This window comes from Leptonychotes weddellii, chromosome 13 (assembly GCF_054177405.1).
Source record: "Leptonychotes weddellii isolate Sample4059 chromosome 13, ASM5417740v2, whole genome shotgun sequence".
NCBI lineage: Eukaryota > Metazoa > Chordata > Mammalia > Carnivora > Phocidae > Leptonychotes > Leptonychotes weddellii.
In genome coordinates this window covers 28616482-28639369 of record NC_138381.1, presented here as the reverse complement: position 1 = coordinate 28639369, position 22888 = coordinate 28616482, and positions in this window count along the sequence as shown.

The following is a 22888-nucleotide window of genomic DNA, read 5'->3' as shown; positions in this document are numbered from 1 at the left end:
GGTGATGGGTATTGAGGAGGGCACATTCTGTATGGAGCACTGGGTGTTATGCACAAACAATGAATCATGGAACACTACATCTAAAACTAATGATGTAATGTATGGGGATTAACATAAGAATAAATAAATAAATAAATAATTTAAAAAAGAAAGAAATTCTGGCTTTAAAAATGTTTTCTGGGAAATTAATCATCTTACACAGATACATGGAGTGGTTGGTAATAATCCTATTTGGCAAACATCTAGTGAAAATTGGGCCTTCATCTCCTTTCACCTATACCATGCTTCAGGATAGGAAAACACCTGCCTTTACCTTAGGTGGAAATCAAAACCAATCAATAGGGGCACCTGGGTGGCACAGTCAGTTGAGCATCGACTCTTTGTTTCAGCTCAGGTCCTGATCTCCAGGTCATGAGATCGAGCTACCTGTCGGGCTCACACTCAGCGTGCAGTCTGCTTGGGACACTCTTTCCCTCTCCCTTTGCCCCTCTCCCCTTCTCTCTCTCAAATAAATAAATAAACTTTTAAAACAAAACCAATCAGTAAATACTTTGCAAGTATATTTTTAGGTAAATATTTTTCTTATGAGTTTCTGAGTACACACAGAGAAAAGTAAGATATGGACTCTTTCCTCAAGAATGGGAAGATATAATACACAGGATTTGATTCCAACCTATCTATACAATTCAACACCTGCCGTTTTTTTAGTAATAACTACACCTTGTGTGGGGCTTGAACTCACAACCCCGAGATCAAGAATCCCATGCTCTTCCAACTGAGCCAGCTAGGCGCCCCTACAATTCAACACCCTTTTATTAATGGTCTACCACAGGTGAGACAGGATTGAATATAGAGGTATAAGTAAGAGATAGCTCCTACAGGCAGATTGCCTCCACTCTAGTAAAGTGCGTTAGTGAAGAAAATACACAGGATAAAGTATAACAGTATATTAGTGCCCCAACAGATACAGGCAAAATGTTCCATGGACTCAAGGAATAATGAGAGACCTTCTAGGATCTAACATGATGCCTGGCTCTTTGTTGGTACTCATAGCAAAAGGGAAGTTTCACAATTATAGAAATACTAGTTAAGAGTAGGAAATTCTTGGGGTGCCTGGGTGGCTCAGTCATTAAGCATCAGCCTTCAGCTCAGGTCATGATCCCAGGGTCCTGGGATCGAGCCCCGCATCAGGCTCCCTGCTCAGCGGGAAGCCTGCTTCTCCCTCTCCCACTCCCCCTGCTTGTGTTCCCTCTCTTGCTGTCTCTCTCTGTCAAATAAATAAATAAAATCTTTAAAAAAAAAAAGAGTAGGAAATTCTTTTGCCCTGCAAAAGAAAGGAAAAATTACAGTGGGAAAATGAATCTTGATTTTGATCTTGAGAAACTGGTAAGATTTAGCTGTACTGTGAGTCTATTCCAAAACTCTTCATCTACACTGTCCAATATGATGGCCAGTGGCAATGAAGCACTTAAGATGTGGCTAGCCAAAACTGAGATGTACCATAAGTGTAAAATGTGTACCAGATTTAGATGACTTAATACAAAGAAAATAATTTAAAATATCCCATTAACAATTTTTATACCAGTTACATATTGAAATGATATTTTGGATACATTGGGTTAAATAGGATATATTATTAAACTAATTTCTACTGTTGATCTTTTTAAGGTGGCTCCTAGAAAATTTAAAATCTCATATGTGGCTTGCACTCTGTTTCTGTCAGACAGCACCAGTGTTGAGAATGTCTGGCATAAAGAAGGTGCTCACTACCTGTGGGTTGAACCAGACCAGGAGATAGGAAAGCTATTCCAAGACATGCAAACAGCAAAAATAGTGGCACAGATTCCGAAAACTAAGGCATGTCCAAGGTACAGGGGGAAAAAAAGATGGTGTGATGGTACTTTGGAAAAAAGACAGGCTATGAATGCACCATTTTTTGTTTTTATGTTTACATAAGAGATCACCTAACTCCTTTCTTTATCTACTCTGTGGGGCTCATTAATTGGGGGAAATAACCACCATAAATGATAACAAAATAATTTATTTTAAAGCAAGTATTTACATGCAGTTTAGTATATCAAGAGAATGGAGAGTCCTGTTTCTTCATGAATATGCTTTGTGACATTGGCTAGATGACTCCATTAATCTCTTAGTTCTTCCCTTCTACAAAATAAGGGAATTGGACTGAGGTCCCTGCGTTTCTACTGTGGAGGGGTGGGGTAAAGGGAATAGCCTATGGGATCAAAGCAATAGGTTGCATTCTAGTTCCTGCTGATGTGTGCATTTCCCTCCTCTAATCTTATTGCTATTAGGCTTAAACTGCCTCAGAACCTCAACAAATCTTTCTTGCATTCTACTTTTGGCCCTTGTTAGGAGAAAACATAAAAGACAAATGTTGGTCAGCTCAGCACACTGCCAGTCATCACAGTATTTTTTTTAAGCCCAAGAGTTGATGAAAAATACATTCATTCTAAGTTCACCTGTGAAAATGTGGTAAATTGTTACAAATATTATTTGTACTGTCCTAAATAATACCTCTTGCGGGGATAGCTAAATACTTGGGCTTTAGGTCATAAAATGATCATGAGTCAAGATGACCAAAATTTGAATTACAGTTATATTTTCTTCTACAGTTATACTTTCTTCTAAAGATATTGCTTGTTGTCTCTCTTAGAATCAGAAGGCAAACTGAGCTAGAGATATAAAATAATTTAATTAGGGGCATCTGGGTGGCTCAGTTGTTAAGCGTCTGCCTTCGGCTCAGGTCATGATCCCAGGGTCCTGGGATCGAGCCCCGCATCGGGCTCCCTGCTCAGTGGGAAGCCTGCCTCTCCCTCTCCCACTCCCCCTGCTTGTGTTCCCTCTCTCGCTGTGTCTCTCTGTCAAATAAATAAATAAAATCTAAAATAATAATAATAATAATAATAATTTAATTAATGAAATTCCTAGTAGCAACATATATGCTATACTAGAAGACTTAGTTGGACTGGTTGGGGGGAATATATTAGTCAAGATTCTCATGGTAGGGGCACCTGGGTGGCTCAGTCATTAAGCGGCTGCCTTTGGCTCAGGTCATGATCCCAGGGTCCTGGGATCAAGCCCCACATAGGTCTCCCTGCTCAGCAGGAAGCCTGCTTCTCCCTCTCCCACTCCCCCTGCTTGTGTTCCTTCTCTCGCTTTGTCTCTCTCTGTCAAATCAATAAATAAAATCTTTAAAAAAAAAAAAAAAGATTCTCATGGTAACCAGGACAGACACCCATCTCAAATAGTTTAAGCTAAAAAGGGACTGCATTGGGCCATTAACTGGGAGGATCTTAGATACAGCTATTTTATCATCTCTCCCTTTGCTCAGCTCACACTTCTGCTTTTCTCTGCACATCAGCCTCATTCTCTGTGACTTCAGACAGTCTTGCTCCATGTATTGAGGAAAGGAGGAAATAAGGCCACCAAAAGTTCCAGTTGCATCATCTCAGCTTTCCTATTCAAGACACAGAGACAGCATTTTTTGTATATACAAAATCCCAAGGAAGAAGTCTGCTTGGCCGGTTTTGGATCACAAGCCAGGTGTATATCAGATACTATGATTAATGAGGCCTGATAACATGCTTAACCAGAAGACTGAGATACTGTGTTTGGCAGATTCAAAAGTACCACATGGTGAGTTGCGCAAAGGAAGGGACATATTTATACTAGAAGAAAGGGGAAAGGTATGCTCAGCAGATTAAAAAAAAAAAAAAGTCCAGCACAAGAAGACATTAGCCCTGCATATGACCACTTCCTTTGGATGATAAAAACCCACTTCACTCTACTTAGGGACTTTCTGGTCATCTCTTTGTTTGCCCCTGGCAATAGTAGCAGGCATCACCCAAATCCTCAAACTTTCTTCTGACAGTGATTAATGCCTACAGATTCAGGGCACCATGAAAACAAGAATGAGTAACAGAGCAGCAAGCAAACAAGCCTCTGTTCTTGGGCCAGTTCATCATGCCTGACAGTGCCTGCCATCACTGGGGCTGTCTTACTCGGAACTTTGTCAGCTCTGGAACCTGAATGCCTTTTGGACCTGTGACTTTTTGCCTTAACCCTCCATGAGCTCTATCTCTTTCCTTCATGGAGTTTTGGCACCTTTCCCATTCTCTCAACTCAGCCAGCCTCCAAGGGCCTTTGCTGTCTCTACCTCCACATGATCCTTGAGCTTCTCATGCATAATTTTCTTTGTATTTGCTTTTTCATGTTCCTATATGTGTCCCTCCCCAAATTACAATTCTGGCACTTCACCAATAATTCAGCCCCTATTTATTTCCTAATCAAATTGAGCATATTTGGTGCTGTCAAAACCAGGAAGCTAACTAAGCTCCCAGTCATGCATTCATGCATGTGGCCAAGGATAGTTTGTAAAAAACACCCGAAGTAATAAGCCTTAATGGTGGCTTCACAAACAAGGAGGTATCTCTGACATCGCTTGCCAAAACTTGCATTTCTACCATTAGAATCTGATTCCATTGCTTTATCAAATTCTTGTCTCCTGTTACAATGGCAATACTCAGTTGGAATTGGCTTATCAATCCTCTTCCCAAGAGAATAAAAGAGCATAAAAGCTACAAGTAACCAAAATGAGGACCAAGAGATGCCATCCTGGAGGTCAAAAGCACAGGACTGCAGACATTAAAGAGGGCTCCTATCTCTAGTGTTGTACTTCCCTAGCACATGCATTTCTGTTTCTGATTTCTCTTTACTCATATGACCCAATCTGCTGTTTTCTTCTTGCCTTATTGGGACACCCTGACCCCATCCTAATCTTCCTTAGGACAGATGTCTCTTTTATATCAAACATGGGATGCTTCAAAACATGCACTGACAGCAGTGTAGGCTCAAGAGTAGAAAGCTGAGGCTACTGAAAGGCCAGACTAGACGAGACCCAGAAGAGATCAGCATCAGCATAGTGGTGACAAGTTAATGTGGCCTGCAGAGCTCTAACTCGCAGATCGCCAGCATCTTACCTTCCAGAAAAGGATTCCTGTTTGCTAGGTGGTTCTAAATGTTGATAATAGCTCCAGGTCCAGAGAAATGAGGGGCGCAGGTTAGGTTAGACTGTCAATTCCTCTGGCCCTTCACTGGGATGTCTTGCATTATTGGGGTTTTGCTTGCCTGTGTGAATGCTTGCCTTTTTTTCCTTAAAGATGTATCCTACACTGGTCTCGATACAGTTGTGGATGACGTTCACAGTAGCCATCACCCTTTGCATCATCTGAAAATGTCCAGATGAGTTGGAGGCAGCAGTGAACAAGTAGGCAGCCAGCTCTCATAAAGATGAATCAAACCATGGTGCTCTGATAAGAAGACTTGTGAGATCCATGTTTTTCACCCAAAAGGGTAACAGTTATTATATCTTCCGAAATTGTCAATGTGATAAAGTAACCAATTGGAAGACACACTATTCATGCTTCACCCAAATGCACTGACTGGATAAACAGAGAACCGGCTCCTACCAGCAGCCATAAATTTAAAGTTAGTATTTCGGGTCTATATCTAAAGAATGACAGAGCATCATCTCTCCTGATTCTTCCAGCAAGAATGCATCATCCTTTTTCTCCCAATCTAATCAGGAACACTTCTGCCATGTTCATTTTTCTTTATAAGTCAAAAAAGCACAGAAGAGATTTAGGCTCTCCTACACCCCTCTTGACTCAGGGTTGTTGGGGGGAGGAGGAGGAAGCAGGCTGCCTGAGAGCAAAACCTCAGATTCTATTCTGACAGCCCCACAGGTACTCTTGTTTTGACTGGAATCAATTTCAAATGCTGTACACAAGTGCCATCTAGTGGCCATCAGTAAATTAACATGGCTCTTTAGACCAGAAAGACAGCCTTTCATGAATAACCAAAAGTGTTTTGTTTTTTTTTTAATCTTTTTTACTTAAACAGGATGAGTTTTCTGTATTTGCCTTCTTTCTTAAAGGAATTATTTCTTCCATCTGTTTCTCTTTGGTTGTGATAGAAGTATCTTGGCTCATTTTCTGTCAAAATGTGCTTCGAGCCATAAAATGTAGGCTGGGGTTTATTCACAAGGAAACACATTGAGAAGTCTCCTTTATCACCAGTCACTACTCTGTGGAATAAAATCGAGGTGCTTCTATATTGACACTGTATTCAACTTTAGCAAACACGTTAGGAATGAATGGTGGCTAGAATGAAAGAGAAAAAGCTCCATGGGGATGGAGCCAGTGACAGTCATCACCTTCAGTGGCTCCCCATTGCATATAGGTTAACAACAGACCCAAATCAAAATCTCTAGTCTGACTCAGACCACTTTTCTAGCCTCTTTCTCCTCTGTGCCCTGGTATAGAGTTTGATCTCCACTTTAGCCTATCCATTGACTCCTGAATAAATATATATTTTAGCCTTTCTTCATTTTCTTACTACTGTCCCTTCTCCCTAGTCTGTGGATATTCTTCCCCTCCTCTCCCTGCTTATTCAATCCTATTCATCCTTCAAGTTATATATTACTGTAATAGGATATCAAAATGGAACTATTTTTTAGTCTTGTTTCCCATTGAAATCTGTATCAATTATTTATTGCTGCATAACAAATAACCCCAAACTTTAGTGGCTTTAAACTAGAACATGAGGGCGCCTGGGTGGCTCAGTTGGTCGGGCGACTGCCTTCAGCTCAGGTCATGATCCTGGAGTCCCTGGATCAAGTCCCACATCGGGCTCCCTGCACGGCGGGGAGTCTGCTTCTCCCTCTGACCCTCCCCCCTCTCATGTGCTCTCTCTCATTCTCTCTCTCTCAAATAAATAAATAAAATCTTTAAAAAAAAATAAACTAGAACATGAATTATTGTTCACAACCCTATGAGTTAGCTGGGTGTTGCACCCTCCACTAGGCTTATTCATGCATCTGTGCTCAGTGGTTGGCCATGTGGGCAGCTCTACTATTCTTTGTCCAGCTCTTTTACATGTATGTTGGTGTGACATAATAAGAAATATATATTTGGTTATTGTTCCTGGTTCCTGACACAGAGCTCCTAAAACCCTTGAAATTAAGTGAGTGATAAGAATCTTAGGAGCATCACTTGTTCTGATATTTGGTCTTTGGTCTTTGTTCTTGATACAAAATTCCTAAACCCATTGGAATTTCCTGGGTGATAGGAGAGTCTTTTAGTTTCAGGAAACAATTCTTGGTGGGCTCCTGATAGCTTCAGGATGAGGACTAGTCACCGGAAAGACCAAGCCATGATTAGATGCTTGGAACTTTCAGCCTGGAGATTGAAGTAATAATCAGTCATGCCTACATGATGAAGCCTCCATAAAAATCCCTGAACTACCAGGTTTGGAGAGCTTCTGGGGTGGTGAACACATCCATGTGCTGGGAGAGTGGCACACCTCAACTCCATAGGGGCAGAAGCTTCTGTGCTCAGGACCCTCTGAGACCTTGCCCTATGTATCTCTTCATGAGGCTGTTCATCTGTGTCCTTTATGATAAACCAGTAAATGTAAGTAAGTGTTTCCCTGTATTCTATGAGCCCTTAAAGTAAATTATCAAACCTGAGAAGAGGATTGTGGGAACCACCAATTTATAGCCAGTTAGTCAGAAGTATAGAGGACAACATGGGACTTGCAATTGATGTCTGAAGTGGAGAGCAGTCTTGTGGGACCAAACTCTAACCTGTGGGGTCTGCACTAATTCTAGGTTCTTAATGTCATAATTAAATTGTAGGACAACCAGTTGGTATCCAGAGATTTGGAGAATTGATTGATTGGAGAAAAAAAAAATCCCATACATCTGATCTCAGAAATGTTGTGAGAAGACTATAGGAAAATAGTGTCCTGTTCAATTAGTTAAGACAATCATAGCTGTGACAACTAGACTGTTCTCCAGGTGCTCTCCCATACAGTAGGCTAGCTTGGGTTTGCTCACATGGTGGAAAAAGGTACCCAGAGAGAGCAGAACCACTCACGACTTCTTGAGTTCCAGGCTTGGAACTAGTGCTCTATCAGTTCCATTACAATCAGTTGGCCAAGGAAAATCACAAGATCAGTTCAAATTACAAAGAAATGGACTCTACCGCTTGGGGCACCTGGGTGGCTCAGTCAGTTGAGCATTTGACTCTTGATTTCAACTCAGGTCATGATCTCAGTCATGGGGTTGAGCCCCACCTCAGGTCCCCTGCCATGCTCAGCTGGGAGCCTGCTTGAGATTCTCTCCATCTCTCTCTGCTGCTCCCCAGCCTCACGTGCTCTGTCTCTCTCTCTCTCTAAAATAAATAAATCTTAAAAAAAAAAAGGGAAATAGACTCTGCCTCCTAATAGGATGAATTACAAAGTCACTTTGCACAGGATATAAATACCAGAGAAGTTAAGAAAAATGGCCATTTTAGCAATCAGCCTACTCAAGGCCTCCATAGATCTGTATTTCACAGTGACATGAGAGCCCCTCTGTAGAACTTAAAAGGGACTGTCTGAAACTGGGTTTGCACTTCCTAAATCCTCGCTCTCATCAAGAATTAGGAATCAGATACATAGGGTACTGTGCTTTGAATATAACACTCCCTCCTACACACACATCAAGATAAAGGGTAACAAGTGCCTGCCCTAACCTAAGTCTACAAAGAGGTAATTCAGTGAGACTTCTTAAAGAGCTTGAAATGTATCTCCTAAAATCTGGAGGATGCTGTGAACTACTGTCTGACTCAATCCAGATAAATATAAAATAAGGACAGCTGGATAAAGCACTGTAGTTTGTGAAATCCCTGAACTCCCACCAATGATGGGTCACAAGTGCAAGGCTTCCTGTGGAATAGATGTGAACCAAGAGTTTTAAAGAGACGATACAAGGTTGTCTTGGATCACCATCTAGAGGGCCATGAGAAGGACTCAAGCAAAAGGAAGCAGAATGTGTACCATGGGATGCCTGGAAGTCAAGTGACCAGTTGGAAAAGAAGTACAATTACCCATTTTTGAGGGACCTGATGATCAAAGTTGCTCAGATTGGGAGAGGGGAGGAGGCAGGGTTCTAAAGAGTCACAGATATACCCCTGATGAAACAAAGAATCAGTCTTTGGTATAGGAAGCCCAGATCACAGAGATACCACCAGTCAAGTAAGAACTTTCCTGCTGCCACTGACTCTCCTTTGTCTCTTCCCCAACCCTCAACCCACCAAGATAATTCATGTTAAGAAAGATAAAGAGCAGGAGTACTATGTGAAGGAGAAAGATCCATAGCTCCTTCTTTCTTAACAAGACCTAATCTTGAGTTAGGGAGGCAGAGAAGCTATAATTTCAAGAGAAGTTCTACTTTTTTATTGTTACACTAGACTTACTAATTCCTGGGTTGGAACCACTTTTATAACCTCAGATTTACCAAGAGTCTTGGACCATGCCTCAGTTTTCACTCAAAAGGTAAGGCAAATACTAGTCCTACAGCACATGTTTGAATGGGTGGTGGAGAAATAAATCAAGTTGTTTTCTAATTATACCTCTTGAGTGTTGCAAGTTCAGTGTAATGATTTCCTCAAATTTTCTGCTTAGAGCAGCTGTCCCAGGTGCCTCTTCAGCCACTGTCCTCTTTTCCTTCTCTGGATTGATTAGGGCTTTTCTTAAAAGAAATCATGAAGTCTACCTAGAGCTACAGAATCTGAATTGGAATTATAATTCACTATATGACATTGAGCATGTCCCATAAGCTCTCTGGCCATCTATTTTATTCCTTTCACTGAAAGTAAAATATGATGATAATATGTAGGTCCGTGGTTATTGAAAGTATTAGATGAGATACTGCAAATGAAAACAATTTTAATATTTATTGTTTTAAAAATATTTTTAAAACATTTATTAATTCACTTAACAATAATAAACCCATTACATGTTTACTTAAGTAATATATTTGCATGAAACATAACTATATTTTCCAAAGCAAAATAATTCAGGGAGATAGGTGGCATTGTTTTTCATTTTTTACAAATCTTTTTAATGTCTGCCCTAATAGAAGACAGCTAGATTCTTATATCTGCTTCTGCATTCAATACTGCAATCTGTGATCTTGGTTATAGTACATGAAGAAAATCTGGCCTCAAATAGATACGTAGTTGAAAAGGGGAGGAGTATTTTATTAATAATTTCAGATCATTGTGGTTACTCTTCTTTAATACTACACCAAAACTCAGCAAGTGGTAATTCTTTAAAGTGAGTTACAACATGAAATCTGAAACCGTATCAATGATATTCATACTCTGTTACATAAAAATCTATTGATCTAATGTATACTTTGAGTAGATCTTTTATCCATGCATGATTTTTTAACATTATGTATTCATCATTTGGAAAATACTGGCTCACTGAGTTATATGGATCATCCAAATGCTGACATATTTCATTATACAATAAAATTACATGAAAACAATTTCATTATATAAAACCCCACATTTATTAGTAATATCACCACTGACTTCATCAGAAAATTCCTTGAGTATTGGAAATCTATCATGGTCGTGTGGCAAATACAAGAGGTCTATACTGCCAATTTTTGCTTAAAAGCTCAAATGTTTTCATTAGCAATCAATATTTTTCATTGTTTTCTTGAAGTGACAGATTCACATAGTTCATTTTCAAAAAATGTCTGCCAAATTCTCAAGTCTGAATAACCATAATTTGTCTGTTAGTGTTTGATTTCAAGCAAAATGGTGTCTCATGAAGAAAGCTGCTAGTTATATGATTTCAAAAGTGTTTTTCAAATGGGAAAGAGGGTGTCGTTAATGTTGGCCACATTGTCTGTACTTCTTGGCCAAATTAACAGTGGTAGCCTTCACTCATGTGTCTCAACAGGAATTTTATTTTGGCTTGAATCATCCAGAAGAGCCATAGTAATAATGCCAAATTTAGGGAATCATAGAACTAGAAAATATTTTAGACATCACGTAGTCCACTCTACAAGAAAATTTTCTTTACAGCAGGCTTCTGATCAAGTCCTTCCAGTGACATGAATCTCAATAGTTCTCGAAGCAGCCCATTCTACCATTTTTAGGTAGCTTCAGTTATTACTCAGATGTTTATCATATTAAGTCATAACGTTTCTTCCTTGGTTTCATGATGCAAAAGAGAAAGAATTGACTTTCTCTTCCATATGGCTAACCTCCAAGCATCAAATCTTCAAAATCATTAAATCTGTTGAGTTTAAAAGACCACTTTAAGCCATACCCTTCCCTACTTACACACACACACACACACACACACACACACACACGCACACGCCCTTCCCTCATCATGCTATTTCTTCTCTAGGACAGAACCTGACATTTTCACTACTCATCCTCAAATAACATAGTTTTTAGATCCATGTCACCTTATCATCCTAGACTCTTTCTGTTCACTCTATCTGTGCCTCTTAAAAATAGCACCAGAATGCTATTAAAAGATTCTGAATTAAATCTTTCTGGATCAGAATTCATTTCTTTCCTGTACACTTGTTTTGTTTTAATGCAGCCTACAATTGTATTCTCTTTTTTGTTTGCAGTTTGTTTGCTTGTTTTTCAGGAACCACATCAAACTGCAGGTTTATATTGAATTAGTCTTCAAGAAACATCTCCAACTTTTTCCTATATGAATATTGTTACTTTGGCTTTCCTATTCTGTTCTTGTGCAATTAATTTTTTTAGGCTAAATGAAGGAATTTACATACTATACTGAAAAAAAAATCTTATTGGTTTATGCCACTTTAGAATGATCCAAGCTATTTAAATTTTTATCACCTTTTATTTTACATCTCTGGCAGAGAACACTTGCAGGTCACCAAAACCTAGTCTCTTCTTCCTGAGAACACGACTGGATTACATTTCCCAGGCCCCTGTGTAGTTAGATGCATCTCTGAGACAGATTTCCAGCCAACTCAACGTGAGTAAATAGTTTATACTACTTTAGGGGACTTTAAGGCAGCAGCATGACTACTGCATTCTCTTTTGTTCCTACTCTTGAACTTGAACATCAGGACTCACATTAACTATTGACCATACTTAACTATACTGTTGACAAAAGATATTTGGATATGACAGAGCCATAAGCAGAAGAAGCCTGGTTCCCTGAATCTCTGTGCAGAGAAGAGTTGCCTTCTGATCTTAGAATACCTGTCTTGGAATTACATGAGCAAGAAATAAAATATTCCTTAAGCCAGTGAATGTGCGGTCTATTACAACAGCTTAGCCTACATTAACTAATATAATTGCAACATATTGATGGTAGATATGATTTTAAGGTTTGTGTCTTCATCCAAATTGATTCCTAAAGTCCCTGATTCTGGTCATATTGTGCTTTATTGTGTAATCTCTTTGAAGTCATTTCCATCTTCCCCAGCCAGTCAGTAACTCTCTCTACTGTGCTCCCATTGAAACCTTGTCTAGGCTTCATGACTTGTAATTCCATTAAAATTGTTTACCTGCTATCCTTTCATTAGAATCTGTGCTCCCAAGAATAGGGACCACGTTTTATGGATCTGTATATTCTCAGTACTGTGTTACAGTGTTTGACACAAAGGGAATACTCCGTAAATGCTTGAGAATGGATTAATAAATAAATTAGTGGATGCTTTTAAATTTGGGCCTATAAGAAAAAGAAATCATCAGGAGACAGTGGTTCTAACATCACTAAGTTTTCATTAATGCCAAATAAACACTGAGTCTCTGAGTACAAATTTATAGGGACAGAGTAGTCATCTGGAGAGTCTCTCTGGTATTCTGAGATCTGTGAGTCCTTTGATAATCCTATTTCTGCTTCAGCTATCTAGAACTAGTCATGGTGTCATTATCATCTATGACTAGCCAATGTTCCACATTGCCATGAACAAGCCTCTGAAAACCAGAGCATGTTTTTCAAATCTTGCACATTCTCTTAAGATGGAATCTACTGTCTCCTTAGATTTCTTACTTTGGGTTCGATTTATTTAAGACAATTCATGACAGCCAGATGGTCCACACTAGTTTCAGACAATTTATCACAGTGCTCAGCTGTTGCATTAAATCTATTTCTTAAAGGAGAAAAATCATGTATTATTTTAACAAGAAGAGAATAGGGCTCCAGACCTACAAAGTAGCCTAGATGTCAGCTTATGGCTCCCTGTTCCTTAGAATCTTTATCAGAACTTATTTGATTGGCTCAAACTCCATTCAATGTCCTGTGAAAATCCAAAGCCATTACCAGATTTTCTCCAAATTCTTGGGATTATGGGAGTGGATGGGATGTGTCTTAATGATGACCTCCTGCTTGGAGGTCTTACTTCTCACCTTGTCAGATACACACTGCATTCTACACCACATCAACCCAGGTATGAAGCTAAGCCCCTTCCTCAGTTCCCACTAAAAATTCCATCAAATGTTGTCAATGGTTTGGGGGGAAGGGAAGCTCATGTTATAGAATTGCAAACAACTTAAAAATGAATGTTAGCCTTGCTCTCTCAATTTCTTTTAACCCACATCAGGGATTTTTTTCAACTGGCTACTTCACCTATGATGCCTCAGCCCTGTGTGTTCTCACTGGTTCTTCTCTCCTTCTTCTGCCTCTTCTATTTCTTCTCTCTCCCATCACAATTTCTATTTCTTTCTAATTCTGAGCTGTATAGTTATTTCATTTGTGTGTTGGGTTCCTGAAGACCCAGTGAGGATCTCAACTTTCTCTCTGAATCTTATTAAGGCTCTTTCCTAAAAATGGCATTATTTTTCTAAGTGGAATTCTGTGTCCAACTGTAAAACAAAATTCTAAGGCCATTACAAATTCATTCTGAGTGAGGGGGAGAGATTGCTGATATTTGGACCTCAGTCATTTTGTATAGAGACTTGTCCAAGGGTCTACAGTACATCCACTGCAGAATATGGCCCTACCTCTGGGACCCTCAGCTCCCAGTTGACGCCTCACCACAAGCCATATCACTGGCCTCTGCAGTATGGAGTATTTTTCAGCCTAGACCCTAAGCCCAGTCAATACCCCTCCAACCTCCTCCCTTCATGCCCAACTTTGGTAATAGTATACCTTCCTTGTTCCCTGATCCTACATTCCTGTCTTCACCACCTGCCCATTAATTATCTGTATCCATCTAAGACTGGGACTCTGATACCCCAATGCATGTAAGATTGGAGCTACAACACCAGTTTTCAGTATTTCACTATTCCAGAATATTGTGATATTTCCATGTGCAAAATTACTACATTTTGTTTGTGTTTTTCAAAATCTCAGATCTGTATGATTTATATCTTTAGCTAAACCTTTAAAAAGCATTCTGAACATATCCTCCCCCTGTTTAAAATCCCTACAATGTATCTTGCTATTTAAATTCATGTTTCCTAAGTTAATGAGGACGTTGGGCATGTTTTCTTATATTTATTAGTCATTTGATTTATTTAGAACTAGATGACCTTGATAAAGTGTTAGAAGTTAGATGGAGATGGGGGAAGCCAAGAAAAACTAGAGGTGGTTATATCATTTAATTAACCATTACTTAGATGAAGTATTCTATATGCAATATCAAAATAAGGTTAGGTATTAGATAATCAGCATTCAGACATATGTTAAGATAGAATTATCCACATCTTCTCAATAAGACCAACATATAATATGGAATATCCTTAAACATTCACCTAAACTATATCTTACATGCTCTATCTCAAAGTTGGCTGCAAGAGGAGTTAATAATTGTTTCTACATGACATCAATATATCTCCTCAAAAAGTTCATACAACTGCACGTGCGTGCACACACACACACACACACACACACACCCTCCAGATGTGTTGTCTTCATGTTCCAGGCACCTGATTGTTTCTAAATAGCTGGGTGCATGGCCTCCTGCAGGTGAAACATCTGGGTGATTGACTGTATTCCTCCCTATTCATCCAAAAGTTTTGGCAGCTAGTTGCAGACAGATTGAAAATCTTCTACTGAAACACGCAGGAGTAGCCTCTGTCAGCTGAATATTGACAGGATTTGTAGTAGAGTTTTTTTTCCCCAAGTCTCAGCTACCATCAAAATGTTATTTTCCAGCTGCTAAGTGCTGGTCTTTTATATTATAACTCAAGAATAGTATATTCAGGATGAAACATGAAAAATACATTTAGTAAGATTTTGGTCTTGGCAGAGGTGTTTGTGCAACAGATAAAGTCACAGAATGGTATATTGTACTTGTGAATATCAGACTATTTTACATCTGAAAATTTCAAATCCACACCTAATTTGGGCTTTATGTATATAGAAAGAATCAAAATTGGTCATCTATTGGCAATTAAACTTACAATGGTCCAGACTTATGTGTCCACTTATTCTAATGAACAGTGGAAAACTAAATCAAGGAATTTTTTGAGTTCCAAAGGAATAAACATGTGGTTTACATTAATTACATAGATTACTTGGCATTAACAATCATCAATTATGTAAAATATACCTATAGAGTAAAATATATACACAGTATTTTCTGCATATGCATACATTATTTAGCTATATGGGTTAGTGGGTAAGAACATCTATTTTGGCAACCAGACTATGTATGAATTTTGGCTTTACCACCTATCTACATGAACTTGGGCAAATTATTTAACCTCTCTGTGACTCTATAAAACATGAATTACAGTACAGCCTGTATCATAAGGTCACTGTGTAAGGGTTAAGTGAGATAATATGGGTAAGTCATGTGAGAGGTGCCTGGTACACAACAGACTCTCAATAAACATAGCAGGACTAAGTCTGTGTGAAATAGAGTGTGTGAGTGTGTGTATGTGTGCATGCTCAAGACCTAGATATATTTTTTCTAAATAATGAAAAGGTTTTGGCATTGATTTTCTGAATTTTATCTTCAAAGAACTATTATAGAATTCATAGGTCGTAGGGTATAGGAAAAAAGCAAACTTAAAGAATGGAAAGAAATTTTGTTCAAAAATAAAATGTAACTGTTAGGGCTTTTCTTTATATTGTTCATCTTTCTTAAATATCACTTTGATCATTTCACTTCCCTGCTCTAGAATCTTCAGTGGATTTTGATCAAGTTCTTGCTCAACCACTTACAAATTATTTGACTTTGGGTCAGCCATTGTGTCTTCATCTATTAATGATAATGGGAATTCCTACCTGCCTCTTGGAACTGTTGTGAGGATCATATGGGAAACTTTATATCTGCTGCTCTTGTCTGCCTGATTCCTTCTTCCCTTGGAGGAACTGTGCCCTTTCTCCATCTGCATGTCTCCTGTGGGACTGTCCATCATAGGGACCTGCTTGCTTCTTATCTCAGACCTGGGCATGTGGTAGAGGCCTGATCAATTGTGGTATTCCATTCTCATGCCTTTCAGCAAAGGATCCAAGGAATAGACATCTGAGAACTAGGAGTAGTAGTCTATCCATGAATTTAGATATAAACAGACTCTTGGTAAGAAAACATCCTCTTCTGGGCACCTGGGTGGCTCAGATGGTTAAGCGTCTGCCTTCAGCTCAGGTCATGATCCCGGGGTCCTGGGATCGAGTCCCGCATCGGGCTCCCTGCTAGGCGGGGAGCCTGCTTCTCCCTCTGCCTCTGCCTCTCTCTCTCTCTGACTCTCATGAATAAATAAATTAAAAAAAAAAAACCATAAAATAAAAAAAAAAAAAAGAAAACATCCTCTTCTTGGATCACCACTTTTATGGAGGATGTGGGCTGGGGCTATTGCCACCATCTTCCCCAACCATATAAGGGAAGCTGTCTATAACAGCAGAGACAGAAGGCAACCAGTAGAAAGAAGCAGATATGCACAACAAAAGCACAGCAAGTCCATAGAAACACCAATTTTCCAATCTTACTATAAATCTGTAGTGCATCATTTTAATTATTTCTCACTCTCCTATATCCCGCAGCCTCCAAGTTCATGCCTTAACTTGCATTGCTCTTTTGTCACTCCTCTCCCCTTGCCCCACTTGCAACACCTGGATCTCTTTTCCTGCTGCATTTTCAAATCTTGGGTCCTTCCGTTTCTAGATTTCTTTTACTTCTCCTTCCCTTACTGATTTCCTGCTCTGAAATTTTTACCAAATATTACCATGTACTTCATATTTGGGTACTTAATGATATTCTATAATGATCCTTTTGTATGTTTTACTTATCAATCTGGGTTTCTAAGCCACACCTGCTTCCATATTCCAGTCCCCACATTTCTCTTACTCTACAGCAGAGTGAAGGCTGCTTGCTGGCCAGCTCCTTCCTAACTTTTAAATCCAATCCACGTTCACAGCAAAATGAATGGGTCTTTAATAGATAGTGCTTAGTGGAAAAGTAAAAAAAAACACAATGTTATGCCAACACCATTTGTAGACATTAAACATACTCACAGACAAATAAACATGCATCTTATAAAAATCTATATAAACAAAAAGGTATATATTAAACAGAATAAAGTGGCTGTGGAAGAAGGGCATAATTATAGGAGTAGGGTATAGTGATGGAAAAGGCTTTGCATGAAGTAATGAGGATGGTATGGTGTAAGCTAAAGAAGATTTTAAAAAGTCAACCTTCCTCATCTGGGGTCTTAAATAAATTCATAAATATATACTTATATTCTGGGTCACAAGTATTACAGATCCCTCAACAGTTTTGAGAATTAATATCATAACCCTACCCACCTATATATTTTCTTACATATACTCTGTTTATACAATGAAGCAAAAAGATTTCACATCAAGTGGATATCAAACTTTAAGAAAATCTAATATAAGGAAATATGGATAAAAAATTCTAAAACATATATTAAAAGGATGGGGAAGCAATTATTTCTATTGCCAAAAAAATGTGTCCTATTTAATAGATAACTTGCTGCAAGGTTAATTTAAAAATGAGCAGTCCAGTTCATGTAAAAGCATGTTTCAATTAAAATGTTCTTCTACTTATAAAAATTTTACTCACACCAATATTTAATAAAGAGAAGCAGCTCTATTTTTTGTTGTTGCTGAAACTCTGCTTTTCTGACAAGTTTATAAGTTATATGTCTTAATAACGAATGAAGTATGCAGTATAAAATACATACTAGGGAAGTCTGAGAACATTTATTTCAAGGGTAATTTAACTAATTTAAAAATACATTTTCCAAGTACTAGTTGAAAGAGTTTTTTTTTTTTTTAATTTGGGGGTATTTTTTTTTTAATGCTGGGCAACAACAAAGCCCTCAAGAGCAGAGACACATTGTGTCCTTTTTTGTTATTCCCAGATCTGCCGGGTCTGATGATGGTGGTGATCACAGTAATGAGGTTAATGACAGTAATAACGTTGATAGGAGAGGTAGTCAAGACTGCCAAAATGAAAAATCTCATCCTTGAAATGGGCCCTTTTAAATTGTCATTTCTTCCTTTTATTTTTTCCCCCATTCTCCATTGGCAATAATAGGTAGAGAATCACAAATAATTTCAAACTACATTATGTTCCTTGACACAGGGAACCATAATTTAAATCACTAGTTCTCAACCAAGGTGTCATAACACACTCATTTGTTCATAGCAGCGGTGGAGTACTTCAAAAATCAATCTTAGTGTATGATGTAAGTAATGAGATATTAATAGGGAAAATACTTTAAAATGTGATTTTTAACCAAACAGAGTATCTTTGAGGTTCTACCATGAACAATGTCACTTTCACACATTTTCTTTCAAATATGCTCTGCTGAGAAAGGAAAAAATGGTGATATAATGAGTATGTTAAAAATTGTACATAAAGCCCTTCTATTTTGTCCATACCAAGTCCCATGCTGAAAACCTTCACGGATCCTCATTTTAAATGCCCTGTCATCCCATAAACAAGGAAAGATCCCAGCATTCAAGTCTGTCACAATCTCACAATCTAAAAATCTAACAATGTGTTTCTCGATGGCAGAATTGGCACAAAAATCTTTTGTCAAATTCTGAATCCTGAATTTTTGTCTAAAAAATATGGTCACCATGGCAATATGCTAAAAATATAATATTTGTTAATTGCCATATAAATGGGAAACAGAACCAGAGAGCCGTTAAACAGACATTCAATCAGGTATAAACCAGTAATACATGAAAACCCATATAAATAAAAATTCTCTTCCATCAGAGCAATGCATTTAACTGATAATTTCAACATTTTCCATCTCCAAACTCTTTTTACTATGTCTATTAGCAAAAAGAGAGAGAGAGAGAGAAGAAACTGCAAAGGGCATCCAAGCTTCTAAGAATTTATAAGACCAAAAAGGGAGACATTTGGTTATATTCGTACCTGCAAGAGATTGCCAGTCATTTGCAGTGCACTGAATAAAGAATTGCCGTTTTCAATTCACACTGGGGAGAGAGAATCGGGAAATTCTATAGGTAAAAAGGAAAATGTCACATTCACACAAAATACTAAAAATACAAAGTTGAGTGAGGAAAAAAAAAAGTGGGAAGAAAAGGAGAAAAGGGGAAAAGAAGGCTGTGGGTGTTGGGGCCAGACTGAAAGAGCGGGGACTGAATTGAGTTTTTAATTTTAAGAGGAGAAGGAATTAAATTCTCCACTAGAAAAATAAATCAAGGGAACTTTTATAGGGTGACTAATACATTAATAACCTACAGGAAGAGCTGAGCTCTCAGGTGAAGCTAGTTCAAGGACAAAAGGGCAAGCTCCCACTCTCCAAACACTGTCAAGGGATCTTCAATGAATTCACTGAGCAGAGACACAGAATCCGGAATTCTTAGAGATGCTTGTCTGCGTCCAGAAAGTCTCTTGTGTATAACTCTGAAAGGCCTTATTATTGACTAATGAGCTTGTCTGAATCACCTATTTCCTTTATTATTTGCAAGCAAACATACAATTATGCCTGAGCTAATTTGTGATTCCAACTTTTCATTTTTAATGCAGCTTGGTTAACGCATAAAACCTTTCACAGTGTTCATGACAAAAAGGTTACTCTTTATTCTTTTGTGCCGGTGATTTTTTCAAAGCAAGCTTCACTAGATGTCATTTTCTCTCGAAACTTTTTTCCCTCCTTCCATTAGTGGAACAGTCTAATTACTGCATAATCAAAAAGAGAGGCGCACACGGCTGCCTGGCTTCACCACATCCACACAATGGTGCCGAATGCGTCTTAACAGTCCAGTGAACTGTCAGCCGCAAAAGTAATTGGAAATTGGGGGTATTTCTTCGTGTACTGGTAGTGGGAGTTGTTCCTGTGCTTTGTTAACAGGCAAATCACTCGCGGGAGGTAGGGAGTCTATAGTTAGTTTGTAAAGACTATAATGTTTTTTTGGGGTTTTTTTTGTTAAGTTAAGACACTGCTTTACTTCCTCCTAAAAATTTTTTTTTTCAATTACACATTAAATGACTTGGCATTTGAGGTAATGTTATCTAGTGTTAATTCACCTGTTAGGAAATTACCTCTCTCTAGAACCTGGGGTTAATAGAGTGCAAAAGACCATTCTTATCAAGGGGTGGGAGAAAGGTGGTTAATTTACACTATAAATTAAAACATAGAAAATGGAAAGAAAACAGACTCTGAGTTCTGGCCTCACTCCTGAAAAGCTATTATGTTTTGTTGTTTTTTTCTCTTTTTAATTTGTTATTTTTATCCACTTTAGCAGGCCTCTAATCATTCCAGGCAGAACACACAGCATGGATGAAACTATACATGAAAGAATATGCTTCAGGAAGCAAAATTAATTGACATTGCAGGGAACATATTCACAGAGTCCGTGGAGTTACAGCTGTGTGGCTTCTATTCACATCACAGTAAAATCATTTGCCTGTTTAATATTTGCAAAAGCACATTTGAAAAAGAAAACCATGAAGTGCTAAGTAGCCTTGTTGACAAGCATGAATCTTCTTTGTCATATTTCACCTTTAATAAAAATAGTGATGCTAATAATGATTAAATCCATTTGTACCACATTCAGAACACATTGCAAAGCAATGTATGTCAGAGGATGGCTTCCAACAAGTGAGTCTGAAAATAGTTGTTTATGGACCACTATGCTGCTCTTTGTGAAAAATCAGTTATTGTAAATGAAGTCTCTGGTTAATTAATAGCAAAAATAAACAAATAACTAAAGAGAGAGATATACGTTACTCATTTTCATTTCAGGAGACAGGCCTTTGTTCTCTACTTCACCCACCTCCAAAAACTAAAGGTAACAACAGCTCTTGTCACAAGCAAAATTTTAAATACGCTTACCTTTTACTTCCCTGACTGCCAAGTCCCAGCATCCTCATGATGTTTGGTACCTTCCCAGGAGCCCACACTCAGGTGCTTCAAGTCATACTTTAGCATTTGCATCTCCCTCACCTGTCAGTACTTAATTTTCTCATTCCATTCCCTCAAGACCCTGACATAGGTCAGCAAACACAAAGATTTGGCCTGACTGGCAATTGCCTAATGTATAAGTCAACTAAGTAATACGTGTGATTGATTGAGGGTTCACCACGTACAAATTTGGTGGCATTGGGCATGTCGTTTAATTTCTTAAGCCTCAGTTTTCTCACTTGTGAAGCTGAGTCAATAACCCTGTAAGGGTCTGGTGAAAATTAAATGAGATGAGCTGCATATAAAGCACCTATGCCAGTTCCTCGCCCAAAGGAGACACTCAATAGTATTAGCTAGAAGATTATTATCCCCACAGCCAAGCACAGTACCTGCCACATAATTGGAACTAGATACATGTTTGTTGAATGGAATGAATGAATAAAGACAGAATAGGCCAGATTGCCATCTGCACCTGAAATATCAGAACAAGTCATCAATCAAGTAGCAATTATTTTGTGCATAAAATATGCAAGCATCAACATGTTCTCAGGAAGAACATAACATTTTAGACGAGTTTCGTTTCCTTCTATGATAAAGCATAGATCACACAGATAAAAGATACATGTTTCATGGCATTAGTTAGAAATGACTCACTCTTCACCTGGCAATTTCAAACGGTGGCCCAAATGACACATCTTTAGCATCCATTCTATTCAATCTATTTGTGGAAAACAAAACAATGACTAATCCTTTTCAAAAATCAACACTGTAGTTAAGAAATTTCAATGTATCACCAAGTAAGTGTTGGAAGACAGAAAGAAAACGTGAAGCATTCCTGATAAATTGGGCAAATCGCCTTTAAATAGGACAAAAATCAATGGGACAAGGAGACATATTTAGAGAAAATAAAAAGAAAGAACTAGATTGGAAGAAACATCTTTGGAGGAGAAAAGGGACTTTTCAAGAAAAAGAATTCGAATGTGAATAAAACTCCATCCCTTCTTAGCTATATAACTTTATAGACACCACTTAGCCTCTCTAAACCTCAGTTTTCTTATCTTCAAAATGGAAATTACAATAAGTGTCTGCAAGTGTCGTGTGAGAATTAGAATAATAAATACTCCAGGCTCAGCGTAGCCACTCAGTGAAGAGCAGTGGTGAGGTGTTGGTGGCGGCAACAGCAGAAGTAAGACAGAAGTAGCAGGAGCAGTAGACTAGGCTTTGGGGAGTCATATGTAACTACAGGCTAAATACAAAGCAGCAATTTCATACTGGAGGGGGAAAAAAACAGTGTTCTGAAATGTATTTTTTAAGCATGTAATGGAAGGGGAAGAAACAAACGGCCAATAAACATACGAAAAAAAGTTCAGTTTTACTAGTGATCAGGGAAATGCAAATTAAATAATGTGATACTATTACACACACATCAGACTGGCAAAAATTAAAAAGTGTGACAATATCAAATACAAGTGAGGATGTGAGAAACAGGAGCTATGAGAAGCACTTGGGAAAGCAATTTGCAATATCTAGTTAAAAAGCTGCAGGTCCTTTGCTGTTCTCCAGTGGCATTTCTCCACTGGAGACACTCGTATCTGAACATGAAGCTGAATGCACAAATACTGCTTACAATGGGGGAAAAAAGGGAAAAAATATAAATGTCTCTCAACAGA